Genomic DNA, 17,641 nt, shown 5'->3' with positions numbered 1-17,641 from the left:
GAGGGATTAAAAGGGGAGGAGGGAGCTCGGTGGTGCGCTGTGACGTCGGCCGCGTGGAGGAAGAAGCACGTCTTGGTGCATGACGAAGTGGACAGAGACGAGCGTCTCCTTGCTCGATGAAGATATTATTGGGCTTTGGTCCTTGCTAGTCTGCTGTGGAGGAGAAGCCCGAATGGGCTAGAACCTAGAAGAGGCATAGGCCTTTGCAAATTTTCTGAAAATCTTGCTTGATTTTGCAGAGAGAAAAAATAGAGATGTAGAAAAGAAGAGGAAGAGGACAAAACGCTTTTGTAAACAATTTCAAAATATTGAAATTTAATATGGAGAAAAATTTACAAGGCTTCAGTTTATAGGGTTTTATCAAATGAAAAGATATTGAGGAGTGTTTTCATATAGAACCATATGAGAGGAAAAAAAATTTAATTTTATTTAAATAATTAGTACAAATACCCGTGCATTGCAACGGGTACTCAAATTTCATTTCTTAATGCACATATGCAATTCACAACTCGCTATGAAAATTCAAAATAAATCAGGAATATCGTCATGTACTACATCATGATAATATTGAATACAATAATCCCAAGCGCCTCTCAAAAGTAAGAAGACAACATCCTTTATTTAAGAAGATTCGGAGAAATTGTGTTTACAACCAGAAGAGCAAAACAAATGAATTAAAGCTCATTTTCTCCAATCCTTGAAATCCTAGCATTGCTTTGCTACATGTCCTGATACATCAAAATTGCTCCCGCTGTATATTACATGTCCCATACATCAAATTCGCTTGAAGAAAAAAGGTTTGAAAAACTCTTTTCTTGTCCATATTTTAAATCCTTTTTCTTAGCAATATGAACTGGTGTTGCTTCTAAAATATCAAGGAAAATAAATTATTAAAGCTAACTTATATTGCTTGTTAAGTCGAATAGCTTAAACGCTATTTGGTTGATCCAGACCAAAAGCCTCACGAGAGGCAAGCTGTAAAACATAGAAATAATATGATTATTCATCACTGATGTATGCTTCTTACCTGCTAGGCACAAAATGTAAAGAAAAAAGGAAGAATCATCAATTTAGTAATACCAAGGCTTCTTAATAATAAATGTCTACATAGCCTACTGGTAAAAATAAATATATTTAAAATTGAGGCCTTTCACCAAGAATATCTTGAGTGGATAGGTGTTAATTTGGCTTCATTCAGTACATAAATTTATTGGTTTATCAAGTGAATGTATAGCACACTACTGAAGTATGAACAGAAAGATAGAAGATCAAACCAGAAGTCCGGCTTTTTGTGAAACACTGTATTTAATAAGAAAGTGAACCTTGAAACATGACATATGCATTGTCACCAAGGGAAATATTTGGGCACCACTGAAAATGAAAAGGATAAGAGTCGCTCTCTGTGATATTATAGAGTGGAGATACCAAAAGTGGAGAGATGCACTAAAAATCCACTGATCATGAACAGAGGATTTTCAACCAAAATCATCGTCTTCAAACAACCAAACAAAAATATGTACACGGTATGTTCATGTTTTACGTTTTCTCCAAACACACTAATCAAGCCATTGATGAAGATTAATAGAATTTAACTAATCCATTATTATGCACCTACCCATTGAGTAACAGTAAAACATAACCAGCAGGACCTCACCACAGCGTTTTGACATTTCAGGCCGTCCGATCACACTGCTGGACGTTCCAGATCAGTTGATCATTCCCACGCCCGTCCCTCACATTGTCAGGCCGTCAAACCGTTTAATGCACATGGGCTGGTAGGCTCAACATCTCCGGGCCGCTACTCCGGAGATCGACCTGGGTGGCCTGGCTTTAATTGGGCCGAGACGTCGTGTTCGTGGGCCTATCCGCCAGCCGAATCGCCACTCCCTGCTCATCCGCTTGTTCTTCGAAATACCTGCCTCCCCTACCGTCGACGATGGCCGCTCGCTCGGGCAAACCCTATACACCGACCAGGTCGGCGCGTACCGCGCGCCGCACACCCCGTGCGCGGTACGGGCCGGCTCAGTTAGGTGCGGGCTGCCTCCTTTTTCGATTTTTCTTTTCTTTTCTTTTCTTATTTTATGTTTCTTATTTTTCCTGTTTTCTTTTCTGTTTTCGTTTTTCTTTCATTTTTTCCGTTTCCTTTTTTTCTTTTATTTTTTAGATTCGAAAAATAGAAATATTTTAAAAAATTAAATCAAAAAAATGTTCAAATATAAAAAACCGTTCAAAATCTGAAAACCGTTCAAATTTAAAAATCGTTCAAACATGAAAATTGTTCAAACATGAAAAGTGTTCAAATTTAAAAACCGTTCAAATTTAAAAATCGTTCAAACTTGAAAATTGTTCAAACATGAAAAAAGTTCAAATTTAAAAACCGTTCAAATTTAAAAACCGTTCAAACGTGAAAAATGTTCAAATTTTGAAAAATATAATTTTTTGAAAAATATTCAAAATATAAAATCGTTCAAATTTTAAAACTGTTGAATTTAAAAATGTTCATATTTTGAAAAAATCTTGAAAAATAATTTCATAAAAAATGTTAGATTTTGAAAAAGAAAAATATTAATAACAGAAAAAAAACAGAAGAAAGAGAAAAAGAAAAAAAGAAAAAAAAACGTACCTGAGCTAATGGATCGCGGCCCAAACTACCCGACCTGGTCGCTGGGGTGTGCGGCACCCCGCCCGCGCCGACCAGGTCGGCGTATAGCAGTTCCCCTCGCTCGTGCCCCTTGCTCCAGTCTAACCTTCCCAATTCCACAAGAAGAAGAGGAGGAGGTGGAGAATAGGCGTACATGAGCTCTGGATCGCGGGGGAACGGCCGTGGTGAGGCGAGTGCGCGACCTGTGCTGCATGATGAGCGCAGACTCTCCAGCTGCTCTCTCTTCCCACAAGACTGGATCCTATGTTCGGTGGGTTAGGCGCCCGCCACGACGATAGCTCTTGGCGGCCGCGCCTTCCTCCAGCGTAAGGGATTGGTTAGAAATTGTTAGACGGTGCGTCTCAAGGCCTCGCTTGTCTCTCCAGTCTCCACTGGGTCATGGTGACCACCGGGATAGGGCTAGCAACATAGATTTGACTAGCAAAAGTGCCCGTGCGTTGCATCGGGTAAAAAAAAAATTCAAACACTACAAGGTATCAACTGTGATGACAATTCTCCTACCTTGTACTATCATCGATGAAAGTGGTCACTTGTTCTCCAATTCACGATAAAACATGGTTAAAAAACAATGCATTACAACAGAATAACCTTGCCTCTACACAAATTTTGGCTGAAAGTAGGTTAACCCACCTAATTGAATTCCAGTGTGTGGCCACACATTTTTTAATTCTTTTATTTTAACCCCTGAAATAGCTATATAGGAAGTCCCACGTCAGGGGATGTTTTCTTTTTTCCTTGAATCATTGTCTTTTGTCAACTTGCGATCTGCGAAATTAAAAATATTGCGCTACTCTAATATTATACACTACATTTATAAAAAAAATTACCAAGTAGAATAGCTGTTAGGCCTATTAGGGTTACAACCTTGCAGGTTTGAAAATTTGATGAATCTCAAATCTAAAGGTATGATTGCTGCACCCCCATGGGGCTCAACGAGGCTATCCACGGCAGCCACCCGGCACGCACGGGCTGGGCAGTGGCCTAGCTCGGTCTGCCACGTGGCGTTATATGGTTGGCTCAAACGAGGGGAAAAGGAGGCAAACCCTACCCAGTTCCCGCAGCTGCCGGCCTCTTCTCCAATCCCACCCCACGTCTCCTCCTATTCCCTCGCGCCGCCAGTGCTCCAACCCGCGCCTCCGCCATCCATCACGCCGCCACGCCCGCTGCCGCCACATCAGGTGCTCCCCGCTGCCGCCTCGGAGAGCAAGCGGCGTTGGAGGAGGAGGAGGCCGCCGGCGCCTGGAGCTCCGCCCTCCACCCTCGACGGCGAGGTTGGACATGACACATCTGAGGTGGTGCGGCTCGGGAAGACGTGCGAGGGCACCGGAAGCGCCTCGAGCTCCACCTCGACTTACCGCCTCGTGCCCCTGAGCTCCGCCTCGAGCTCCACCTCAACCTTGCGCCCCTGAGATCCGCCTCGAGCTCCACCTCGACCTTGCGTCGTCGTCCTGCCGGAAGCACAGCTGCTTCCGTCGCTGGTGGTGTGAGCTCAGAGAAAGAGCATGAGGCATCGAGCTTTGCCTCTTCCGTCCCCAGCTGTGGAGGCCCAAGATCCACAACCTCCAGCCCTGGGCGTCCTCTTCCCTTACATGGTCACAGGTCGATGAGGACGATGAGAGGCAGCAGAACGGCTTGCTCTCCTACGCCTCCTCATTTAGGTCTCTCTCCCCGACCCTCCTCTCTGTCTATCTGGATCTCCTTCATCAGCTAGCTCGGGAATAAGCAATATAATGATATTTATATATTTTGGTATTTCCTCTGTAGAGATGGATGGATTTGGGTATTTCCCCTGTAGAGATAGACGAGGGTGCCGAGGCGAGATGGTTCCATGTGGACTGTAAGATCATCCTCCTTTTGTTCATGGCAGCCTGCGAGCTTTCTCCATCTCTGTTCTGTAGCACATATTTGTTGGATGCTACTAACAAATCGATGATTGATCGTTCTGGCTAGATGTGCTTCTAAAAAGAGATACTGAGGACCAGTTTTTTTATGTAGTTCTTTCACTACAGCTGATGTCTGGATTGGTATTCTTGCAATCTTACCTGAAGGGAAGGGACTACATGTACATGGGAGAATCTCAGAATTATTTGCTATGGTAATAATTGTTATATTGAGATATCGGAAATGATATTTTAGCTTACACACCATAGTGATTAAAGTATAACTTTGCCTAGCTGTTTTTGTTTCTAGTGCACTAAAAATAGTACAGTCATGTATACCAATTTAGACTATTCATCTATATTGAAAGTTATGATTTTATATTTCAGAGATTAAATGAGATTGAGTATGGAGAAAGAGTTCATGTTGATCCCTAGAGCTATGAAGTGTTCTCTTCCATTTCCTGGTCAGATTGTTGGATATCAAGTAATATAGCTACTGTATTTCTTTGCTTTGGTAAAATTCAGCTAGGATATCTCTGAAATAGTTCAACTAGGAACATATCTTATATGCTATTTTTTCTTATGTTTGGATATCTCTGAAGTCGCATGTTGTCCCTCATCACCATGCCAAGGATAGGTGGGTGGCTATGGGTTTGTTCCTCTCCTCTGTTGAGTGCGCCTGCCTGTCTCAATCATGTTAATGTGATGTCAATACGTTCAGGGGACTCATCATGTTTGGTTGTGGGGACTCATCATGGTATCTTGAGGGAAAAGGTTTAGAAATCCATTAAAACTGAATCTTAGGTGAGTTCTCAGTTTCAAGGTTCATAGCTATTATTTGGAGTTATCTGTTAATTCCTCATATTATCATGTTTATCTGTCCTGGTTTTCAAGGCTTCCTTTCTGATCTATATTAGCGACATGGGAAAGAAATAACTAATTCACACTCTTCTACTATTGCAGATTCGCTTTAAAACTATTTTAATGTTAGCAAGAATTAACTAATTCATTTTTATTCTACCATTGCAGGTTTGCTTCAAAGACTATTATCACCAGATCAACAATTGGCAGATTTTTTTAACCTCCCCTTGCAAGATTTTCAATATGGTTCTACTGTTTCCACATGAAGCTTATTACTTAATGAAATATACCGTTTATTATGTACAAAGATTGATTGACATCAACTCTCTGATGTACGGGTATGCACAACAGCTTACAAGCTTTATAGGTATGCACAACAACCTTCAGATCAAACATCTCAACTACTGTCAAAATTGGCATGCCTCCTATTATGTTTTTGAACTGGCTGATCTGAAAGTAACGACTAATCCAAGCATGACCTGAGGATAGTCTCTCTTAGGACGCATCCAAGCCGTCTTGCGGTACAACTAAGGTATTTACATTGTTGGATGCAAGCTCGATCAAACGACCAGAAAGCGACTCTAACAAGTATTTCAGGAATTACGTTAGAATTTAACATATTTAGAGCTCAAACAACAATTATGCTTAATTTCTTTCCACCTAAATGAACAAGCAGGGCATTTTCTACCAACTTAATAAGAGCTCAGAGATGAATAATAGATTTTGTCTGAAATGTTATTTCTGTGCTATAGTTGTTTGAGAAGTAATTCTTTCCTGGTTTTCTATGCATTAGAAAATCAAGAAGTTAATTCAAGAATCCCTATTTCAAAGAGCCTTGTTTCAGGAGTTGCCTCCTCTGGTTGGGTCTGAAGAGATTGGTTCAGCTACCGTTGATCCAGATCAGCCACCTGCCCTGCCTAATGATAAAAGGTAGCTTCTATTCTTAGTGAGGACAGTCTGATGCATAGGCATGTGTCGTAAATATTTATGTCCTATCATGACTGAAGTTTTATGTAAAAAATTTTGTAGGCATATACCGTTGTCATATTCAAGCGCACCTTTTCTTTCGTTCTACTAATATAAAGAAAATTTCTACTGCTGACACTAGAAGCATGTAATGCTGGATTAAAGATAACTCATGTTTAATACTCGTCGGATTTTTATCTCGTTTTTCTAGGTTATAATCAGAATGTTCATGCATCAATAAGCATTTTGTATCATGAAGCACTCCAAGAGGTCTCTGTTTTCTTTATGGATGTTGTTCTTTGCTAAATTTAGCATATATATATATGCTTTGAAATGTGGATGTGATTGGATTTCTACCTACAAGATTCTAAAAAATAAAATGATATATAAACAATATTGCATAGGACATATTATGCAATGAGACACGCATAGGTATAGCAGGCTGATATGTAAATTATGTTGCATAGGAAGATGGAGACAGTATGTAAGCTATTTCCTCACTAATTTGTTGCTATTTCTTTCTTAAACATCGAACTGATTTTTAAATAAACCGATTCAGCAAAAAACATAGTTTTGTATCTTATCATTTGAAGAATTATTTTATCATATAATGGACAGGTTGGATGTAGGTCAGGGCCACCCTTCCATTTTCCTGTTAATGTTCATTAGTTTTATCATATAATGGCCAGGTTGGATGTAGGTCAGGGCCTATTAACTAAGGGAGAAAATCTTACCATTTCCCATAATTGGACTTTTTATTTCATATCTTCCTTTCAATGTGACCTATATAACTCGACCACATAAAATAAATTCGTATGTAAAGTCAGTTCGTAGGCAATTAACCATGTAGTTATTATATATGTCATACATGTATTAGCTTCTGTGTTAGATGATCTTTCTTTAACTGCATATGAAATTATTAAGCTGAAAAAATGAGATTACTTTAACTTCAATTTGTGCTATGGTTGTTTTTTATTCAGATTATAAACATTGGCAACATTTCTATTGGGAATCCCTTGCTCTTTTAGTGGATGTGCAATCCATTGCAGTGGTATTTAGTGACATTTCAAGGCATGGTTTTCATATCAATATGAGGGTCGTCTAAATGAATTTATCGGGCGGGTTCTCTCCCTTCGACGAGCTCTCACCGTTGTTGTGCTTGGTCTCTCCTCCATCCTGTGCTGGCGCTCTACCCATCGCTGCTGCTATAGATATGGAGATAAATAATGACACACCGAGGTACGACTTTGTCGATTTACTGGCTACAATCCCTCATTATTCTCCTATTCTGGATGGAAAAGCTGGATTTATTTCTCATGAGTTTGTAGGGAAGAGCGGTAGCTAATTTGCAGTAGTCTTTGGAGATTGTATATTATCACAATCCCATTCTTTGTTCTCTGTACTATAAATCTGCATCTTCCTGTAATTGTGTTAGCAAGATCATCTACTGCCGGTCATTCGCCCTGTGTCACCATCGGTGACAGGACCCTCGATTGCCACGTCGCCATCCTCTTATACAATTTGTTTCTTTTTTAAATATGCTATGTGATTTTTTAATTCTTCTGGATAGTCATTGAATACATGCCACCGTATTAGTGACATAGTTTTCGGGTAATTCTGATTCTCTGTGGATAATGAATGCTATTAGTTTAGTTCTTTCCAGATGTTGGGGTGTGGCCTCGAATGCTTGGTTTTCAATGGCTGAAAGTTCTTAGGCCTGCAGCGACAACAACATTAGTGCACATGGTTTTAGTGATGCCCAAATTACACAAATAAAGTATGTTCCTCTCATCCTCAAGTTAATCATTTTAATCTTCTTCCTTATTTCTATTCTGCAGGCATGAAACACACACTGATTTGACACCTTCAGTTATTTTAGATCGGGATTGTTTTTAGTGATGACCAAATTCCACAAATAAAGTATGTTCCTATGATCCTCAAGTTTACCATTTTAACCTTCTTCCTTATTTATTTTCTGCGGGCACGAAACACACACTAATTTCTAGACACCTTCAACTATTCCAGATCTGGATTGTTTTTAGTGCTGCCCATATTCCACAAATGAAGTATGCTCCTCTGATCCTCAAGTTTATAATTTTAACCTTCTCCCTTATTTGTCGTGTGTCCCCTTATTTGGTAAAGTACACTGTTGTATGTTTGTCTACCGGTCCCGTATGTTATGAATATAATGTTGGCTTGTATTGTTGCATCGGTTGAATTTTACCATAGTGGGTTATGTTTCTCCATCAGAAGGATTATATATTTTCTCGGTACCTACTGTTTTAGTTGAGCCGGTGCAACAATTCCCTTGTGCGGCTCGCGTGGATGCTGTTTCTGCCCTTCCTTAATGTTCGCCATATGTGAATGTTTTTTTTTGCTTAATGTTGTTGTTGTTTTCTTACTTGTGTAGTTGGTTCTATCCTGTAGTGGCTTTCTCAGGAAAGAGACTTGTGAAATCATGATGCAGTGCTGCTCTCCACTTGTATGTGTTTCGTTCTAGCCTAGCGTGCCTTGGTCGGGAAAAAGACCGTTGTAAATTCATGGTTTGGTACCATTATCTACTTATTAACGTGCTTTCATGATTCATGGTGTACTGATCTTCTAATGTTGCTACTGTTTGGTGTATCTCCACTTTTGGCAGTATATATTCAGGAGTGTTAAGCTATGGTTCGTTACCAAATATATGCCCAATTTCAGTTCATCGACGTCCTCCAGTCCTTTGCTGGGACTTTTTACATATACTGTTGACTATTCAGTTTACATGTCTTGCTACTTGTCTTCTTTGTTTGGGAAACTTCATACCATAAATCTTACTTTCCGATATTCAAAGCATGGCAGCACAGAGCTGGCCTACTTGATATCCAACCCGTGGCTACTGAACTTAGTGAGCAGAAAAAACTAAGATGGTTGGCAAACTCAAAGCTGCATGGATATATCCATATGGGGAAGAGGGTACTGAAGATGATGAGTCCTCTGAGTTCCACGGCTCGAACCTGAAAAGTGTCTTTGACACATGAGTACAGTGCTCCCAGTTTTGAAAAAAAAATATTTCTGAGATTTCAAAAACCGGAAACTAAGTGCACACATACATATGAACATTCTGAAGCTATGGTAAAATTTAAGAGGAAAATATTTTGTATTTTGAGCTATAAAAAAGAAAAATTTCTAACAAAAATCTGAGTTCTCCATCGCTATACTGCACACAGCCACAATATTTTTCCTGTAGCTCACAGTACAACGAAGTTTCTACCATAACTACCCACAAGTAATCAGAAAATATGTACTCTATATATTCATGGAATAAATTTTACAATTTTGTGAAACACAGAAGTTCAATTTTCAAATGTTTCAAAAACCAGAAGTACTGGTGCTTGGGTGCACCAAATTTGGTCTTTCCCCGAAAGCACCAAATCTGGTCTTTCCACGAAAGTATTTAGCTGATGTTAAACTACGTATTCAAACCTATTGTATTATATTTTTCTACTTTCGCCATTTATGTGTAGTGATATATATTTTTTACTTTAGAGTGTGGACCAATTTTCGTAATGGTTACTGAAATCTGAATTTGTCTTGCCTTTACTATATGTTCTGTTGTGTCCAAACTTGATTTCTGCTATTTTGTGCTTTAATCTTCTGAAAATTGTTGATTTGTAATGTAAATTCACGCGCTTTGTCGCAGATCATCCTCTATATTAAATGCACCAGTTAATTCAATTTAACATTTGGTATTTTTGGTCTTGAGGCTTTAATTGAGCAGAAAGCTCTTGGTGATGGCTTTGGGGGAATATTCACCATCTTCATTCATCTAAACAGTCAAGCTCTTGTGCTCTCTAATTTTTTTCGATTAGTATCTGACATATCTTTACGATGGTCATATGCAGTAGTATACGTATTTAACATCTCTATTGTTTGTTGAGGTTCTTAGACCACTAAATATGTCACTTCTGCTCCGGTGCTCCTTCCTTGGAAAAATTCTGGGCGCATAAAACACAACAACGGTGGAAATATTTCCATACCTGTTTGTAACCGGGGGTACGATCGTAATTTAAGTGTAGGTCCACCGTCCGTATGGCCTGTGTTGTGTTGTACCTTGTTTTTGTACGTATCTACGGTCACGTGCGTATACCAGGTTTTGTTCAAAACAATGCATGCACAACGTGGGGTGGTACTTAGGCAGATGAGATCGTTAACTGGTCACATGATCTTTTTTTTTTCTTCTTCTTACGCGACGTATATATACCGTATCAATACAGACGGATATACGTAGCTAGATATGGATTCGGTGCATTTAACATAGAAAAAAAAACCAACTATGACCCTTATACTTTGTTTAGGGGGGAGCACGGGAGCAGGCCTCCTAAATATGTCAGCATCAAATGGGAAGTGGATCGATGGGCTCTGCATCAAGTGTTTACTTCCAAGCTTAATGTTTAGTGGACCTTGGTGGACACTGATGTAGTCTTCTATGTGGATTCTTAAATAGATTTATACATGAATGCTAAAGCTCCATGGTGAATCATGTGAATGCTAAAGCTCCATGGTGAATCATGGTTTTGTCTTTGATTACTGCTTCCAATCATGGTGTAGCTGAAGTAAGATGTTGATTGTGCATTAGCGCGAGTTGAGGAACCAAGTGAAAACTTTATTTATAAAACCAAGAATATTAAATGACATATATTTGTTACAAACAATCGTCCGTATCCATCGGGGGTGTAACAATCAAAGAGAGGTATTTGTTGTTTCTATTAAGTTCATACCTTCACGTGAATGTACATACCACCGAATGTAGCTGCTCCATCTGATTGTATATTATGCTATTTACCATGTCATTTATCATAGGGTGTTATTGTAATATATTTTCATGTTTTCATGACTGTCTAAGAGTTTTCTACTTTGTTCGTGATTTTATTTACTTTAATATAAAATGTTAATCGATGTGAATTTCACGGGGTCGTGCGCCAAGGCGCACATCTAAATCTAGTTATACATAAATTGGATTGGCTAAACAAGGCAAACTGCCGATTATCAAAACAACACGAAGAAAATATAGAGCCATTCAGCCGATGGCAAAGCTGGCATGGCATGAGTGTCTTTTCCGCCTCACAACTCTCTCACACTGTTGTTATCCAAACCAGTAGCTCATAATCCCCTATCTTTCTCTTCTCTATCCCAAAAATCTCCATGCCGCCGTGGTGTCCTCTGCTCCATTTGGATAGACATTGAATCCAGCTGCTAGCTAGCTGATTGCAAGCTTATGTACAATCCGGCTACCGCTTCTCAGCTCTGCACGCACGCATGTCTCGCCGCCTCGGTTGCGCGCAGCCGCGCACTCCGTGGATTCACTCATCCCGGCAGGTCGCCGCGACTCCTGGAAGCCCGCCTCCCTTCGCCCTGTCTCCTCAGACCACTTACCCTCTCTCCAGTCTTCTCGGCGCCGACTGCAGAGTAACGGTGCTCAATTAATTTGGTTTGCCTTGTGCTTGTAATCAGGACAAGAGTACAGGATGGTGCTGGCCAGGTGATATTTTTGGAGTTGCCGATTCCTTCGCTCAATCGGGCGGCCTAATTCGCCTAATCCAAAATTTTCGCCCAGCAAATCCAAATCCTCTTCAATGGTGTCCATCCGCTCAGCTGTATCCAGGGAAACTCAACCATCCCTGGGGAATCCATGGGGCGGTGCTCATGGCCGGAGCGTCGTTGGCGGCGAAAATCATGGGGCGCGGAGACAAGCGGCAGGAGCACCTACGGGGCCGACGGTAGGAGAGACGGGGGCCGTTGGAGGCAGCGATCTGGCGCCAGAACTCGACTGGTCTGCGGCTGTGCCCTATCATCAAGCTCTATTTTCTGTATCTATCAATTTGTTCGTAGAATGATTTACAGAGTCCACCGTCACTCTGAGGGTCCGTATGGAGACTGGAGAGGCGAGGTGCAGGGCCAGGCTGTTCGCCGTCGGCGTCGCTGCCTAGAATATCCAAACCATGGCGCGCCGGCTGTTCGTCGCCACGGTTTGGGCGCGCGGGGCCGGGGGCCGCTGCATGTTCCGCTATGCGCGTTGTCGGAAGGCGTTGCAGCGACGCACAGCAGCCATGGGTGGGCCGAAGACCATCGCTTGGTCAAGCGCTGTAGGACTCAGTCGTCCGGGGTGAGGCGATTGACGCGGTGGGGAGCCGGGAGGAAGGGAAAACAGTGGAGGGGGCGCGGTGGCGGAGCCGAGACTGGGTCGACGCGGACGGTGCGCGATCGAGGTCGCCGTCGACCAGGAGCGTGCGGGTGTCTGTGCCGTGCGTTCGATGGACTCGACCAGGAGCGTCTGTGCTTGTTTGCTGTGCGATTATTTTTTTTCTGAGCAGAGGACGTACCACGATCGCATTGGTACTTAATAGTAAAGATATGTACCTCAATATTTGTATTGATCCTGAGAATTTCATGCCAATTAGCAGCAACTGAAATGGCTACGGCCTGACCAATTAACTACTGATGCCTTAACCTTAGCAACTTTAGTGTACTCCGTATGTAAATGTTTTATATTGTTGAGAACTCTGTCATTTTTTCTCATATTACATGCTATGTGGGATTAAGCTATTAGAGGTTGATGACAAGTTAAGTTGCAGCACTAAAAAATTGCTTCCAGGGGTACCACAATCTGTATTTACATAAATCTGATGAGTCCCTAAAATAGTTCATTGTCATTTTAAGCTAACGGGCTTCGAAATAGGGATTCTGGATTTTCTTTGCTACTATAGGGTCAAAAGTGGAGCAACAGAATTTTTCTTACAACTGCATGAGAAGGAGCTGGTAACAGATAAATCATGTCTTCATATGTAAGGGTTTCTTTGCTATTGAACTGTCAATTACTTCAATTGGTTTGTCTTTTAGGAAAATGTGTTTTGTTTCCATTGAAAATATATGTTGATCCCATTAACACAAGTGAGTCTTTATATGTTTCAAGAAGCAGAATTGGATTCGAATCAGCTGGCTGTTGTTTCTGTAAGAATATATTTCCTTCTTTTTGTATCCCTCACGAATGATTCTGTCTTGAATAGACCTAGCACAACATGATATCATGTGCTACTTCTCCTACAAATGATTTTGTTAACCAAATCTTTATGTCGACTTGATTTGACCATATGTCATAACTTAATACCATATCGTTAGACATTTGTTCCATCAATTTGAATATAACAAGTTTGTTCTATTGAGTCAGAGTTGTTCAGTGTATATGATGTGCCACGGCCGGGGAAGCAGGATGGACTATTTCACATATGCACTTCTAATATCCCTTATGGAGATTCGCCAATAGCAGATTAGAAGAAAATCTGGAATGCTGAATGACCGCATGAGGTATGTTCTGTAAGTAGTGTACGCCTGTATCGCGCTTCTACTACGAGCTAAGAGAAGTTGCTAACTGGGCTTCATTTTTCTTCTGAAATACCTATTTTTTTAAAATAAACTCTTTATTCTGGTTGCTGGTTTAATATGTTTGCAGCGTGCACTTGCTGAATTGATATCATGATATTTGTGGGTACTTACACGTACATCAGTTTGCATTCTATACATATAAGTCTGTTCGCACATAAAAATCTAGAGGATATACACCGATATTCCATCCATTTGTCATGCATTGCAAACATTCCATTTATGGTTGAGTCCTTAATCTAATTCTTCAACCGGCATATCTGCATGCCATATGCATCTCTAGGTTGAGTAAGAATATGTTTGTGAATGTGTGTGAATGTTTTCTATGAAAAATATACTCTTGAAATATCATATCTTCATTTCAGTCATGTTTGTGAATGTTTTCTATGAAAAATATACTCTTGAAATATCATATCTTCATTTCAATCATGTTTGTGAATGTTTTCTATGAAAAATATACTCTTGAAATATCATATCTTCGGCGTCATTGTTTTTTGAGAATATTTGGTGTCAGACTAGACATGATCGTAATCAGACACTTCATTTTGGGGCCTTGAGTTGGTTGCATGGTTCATAATGTTGTTAGTTGAAAGGAAATGGAAAATTATAGATAGTAGTCTTCTCCCTAAGTGTTGTTCAATCAACGGAGCAGAGTAGGTGGAATGTGCTTATTGTCAAGGAATTTCAGAATGATATTCCGCTGCAAGAATTCATGAAGAACAAGGCATTCCATATTTGAAGAGTTGAATGTTCTGTGCAAGACCAAAGATGCTAGCCTGTGGAGTATAGAATGTTTTAAATTTCTGTTTTGTCCATTTTTTGTATGTTCTGTTTTCACGAATGGAATTGATGCCACGACAATATTGTTTCTGTAGTTTTCTATGAAAGAGCCATAGAGAGCTCCTACCAATTGTCCTTGTCGTCCTGTCCCAAAAAGGGCGACAGTAACAAATGTGCCACGGATAGTGGATTGCAATTTCTTTTCTAATGGTGATGGTGCCAGGGTTTACTTCCTATCTTCTCAAGGTGAACACACCTGATACTCCACCATCGATTCAATGTTCCTGTTTAGGTACATCGCGCCCCTACTCCTTCCTCTTTGTTTTTGTTGGGTGTGCCTTCTTTCAGTTCGTCTATTTCTATTTCTGCGTGGCGGTCAACGGAGGTCCCCCATAAGGCAGAGCTAGAAAATGTTTGGCTGCATGTAGAAGGTGTCCCTCATACCCTTCGTCACTTTCTTGGGATGTGGGCAGTTGGTTCTCTGGTGGGCAAGACAGTGGATGTTGATCTGACGAGTCTGAGACGCAGGGCGATAGTACGGATTCAGGTGGCTATGCTACAGCCCGGGGTCCTTGGAGACCCATCTGATGAGGCTTGTCCTATTGCAAAAGCAGATGCTGGTCAAGTTCAAGGCCTTCGAGTTCCATTTTTGCAGGGAGCCAGCTGATTATGTGCCAGAGCAAGACTTTGTACCTTTGATTTGGGTGAGGAGGGATGATCCTGATGAGGGAGGGGATGGTGCGGCTGAGGGTGATGATGATGCGATGGATACTACTAAGACTAGGTTGGGACCAGACACTGTGTCTTGTCAGCCGCAGCAGGCGGGACCGAGCACCTCGGCACCCGTCACAGCTCGCACGGTGGCATCGGTTATTGCTTTTACGCCTTTTAATCCCAACCAAAATCCCAATTCGATTGAGGCAGTGAAGAAGCTGCGAGCAATTAGCCCTTCGCTGGAGGGTCGGTCTTCTTCTTTGGCTTCTCCTCAGGTCTCCGCGGAGGCGCTGCGGGTTGCCCTCGACGTTGCGGCAGCTGAGCACTCTAGGTCGGATAGACCGGTAGAGGGCGAATTTGGACTTTGGGTCGCATCTCACCCGCGGTAGCTAGGAGAGCTGCGGCTTCTTTGGTGGTTTCGTCTTCCCCACAACCGCAGGATGGGGCAGACGACGCCCTGGTGCAACGGCACTTCGGCGGGGATATGGCTGGACGAGGGATTCTCCATCACCCACACCCCCTCGGGAGCCTACGTCCCCGCCGCCTACGCTACCTCGTGAGGAGGTGGAGGCGGTGACTACCACCACCGTGGTCGATCGAGGGGGATGATGACCCACAAGTATAGGGGATCGCAGCAGTCTTCGCGGGTAGTAAAACCCAATTTATTGATTCGACACAAGGGGAGACAAAGAATACTTGAAAGCCTTAACAGCGGAGTTGTCAATTCAGTTGCACACTGGAAACGGACTTGCTCGCAAGAGTTTATCAGTAGTAACGAGTTTTATAGCAGTAGCGATAGTGAAATAACGATAGCGAGGTAACAAACACAGCGGTAGTGATTATAGTAAACGACGGGATTAAAATACGTAGGCACGGGGACGGATGAACGGGCGTTGCATGGATGAGAGAAACTCATGTAACAATCAAAGCAGGGGCATTTGCAGATAATAATAAAACGGTATCCAAGTACTAATCAATCAATAGGCATGTGTTCCATATATAGTCGTACGTGCTCGCAATGAGAAACTTGCACAACATCTTTTGTCCTACCAGCCGGTGGCAGCCGGGCCTCTAGGGAAACTACTTGGATATTAAGGTACTCCTTTTAATAGAGTACGGAGCAAAGCATTAACACTCCGTGAACACATGTGATCCTCACATCACTACCATTCCCTCCGGTTGTCCCGATTTACGTCACTTCGGGGCCATTGATTCCGGACAGCGACATGTGTATACAACTTGCGAGTAAGATCATAAACAACGAATATCTTCATGAATCAATAACATGTTCAGATCTGAGATCATGGCACTCGGGCCCTAGTGACAAGCATTAAGCATAACAAGTGGCAACAATATCATAAAAGTAACATCTACGGATACTAGGCACTATGCCCTAACAATCTTATGACTATTACATGACCAATCTCATCCAATCCCTACCATCCCCTTCAGCCTACAGCGGGGGAATTACTCACACATGGATGGGGGAAACATGGCTGGTCGATGGAGACGCGTCGGTGGTGATGGCGGCGATGATCTCCTCCAATTCCCTGTCCCGGCGGAGTGCCAGAACGGAGACTTCTGGTTCCTGAGACGGAGTTTCGCGATGTGGCGGCGTTCTGGAGGGTTTTCTGGCGACTTCGACTTCCTCCCTGCGTTTTTAGGTCGAGGCCGATAAGTAGTCCGAAGGAGGGCGTCGGGGGCCAGCCGAGGGGGCCACACGCTAGGGCCGCGCGCTCCCCTCCTGGGCCGCGCCGCCCTAGGGTGTGGGGCCCTCAGGCCTCCACCTGACTTGCCCTTCTGGCTCCGTAAGTATTATGGGAAAATAGGGCCTTCTGTCAAAATCCCGAGGTTTTTCCTGAAAGTTGGATTTCTGCACAAAAACGAGACACCGGAACAGTTCTGCTGAAAACAACGTTAGTCCGCGTTAGTTGCATCCAAAGTACACAAATTAGAGACAAAACAATAGCAAAAGTGTTCGGGAAAGTAGATACGTTTTGGACGTTTTAAATCCCCCCAAGCTTAGCTTATTGCTTGTCCTCAAGCAATTCAGTTAACAACTGAGCGATAAAAGAACTTTCACGAACACATTTGTTCATATGATGTACACTACAAGAAAAGTTGCCATGGCCGACGAAGTTGAAGTCGCGCCGTGGTTGCTTCAGTGTACCATGGCCGACGATTTTGGGTCCCTCCGTGGTGCATGTCAAAACTTTTTTTTTTCTCGTTTTTGAGGCCACCTAGCCCGACGAAAGCGGCCAAAACGTCGCGTATGGTGGCCCGGGACGTGGTGCATCGCGAATTCTCGGGTTCGCCGGCCGAGTCAACGCAAATCCGCACCGCCCGGGGATGTAGGGCCCGG

At 42.3% G+C, this 17,641-nt stretch overlaps 1 long non-coding RNA gene across 1 annotated transcript; it reads left to right on the top strand.

The window, feature by feature from the left end:
• Window positions 1–7,897: 7,897 nt before the first annotated feature.
• On the top strand, window positions 7,898–9,065 carry LOC124692019. Its single transcript, XR_006999261.1, has 2 exons — window positions 7,898–8,435; window positions 8,797–9,065. It is a non-coding gene; the product is annotated as an uncharacterized LOC124692019 (long non-coding RNA).
• The last annotated feature ends 8,576 nt before the right edge of the window (window positions 9,066–17,641 follow it).

Source organism: Lolium rigidum, chromosome 2, assembly GCF_022539505.1.
Source record: "Lolium rigidum isolate FL_2022 chromosome 2, APGP_CSIRO_Lrig_0.1, whole genome shotgun sequence".
Taxonomy (NCBI): Eukaryota; Viridiplantae; Streptophyta; class Magnoliopsida; order Poales; family Poaceae; genus Lolium; species Lolium rigidum.
Note: the sequence above shows the minus strand (reverse complement) of the source record. Positions and strands in the feature narration are given on the sequence as shown.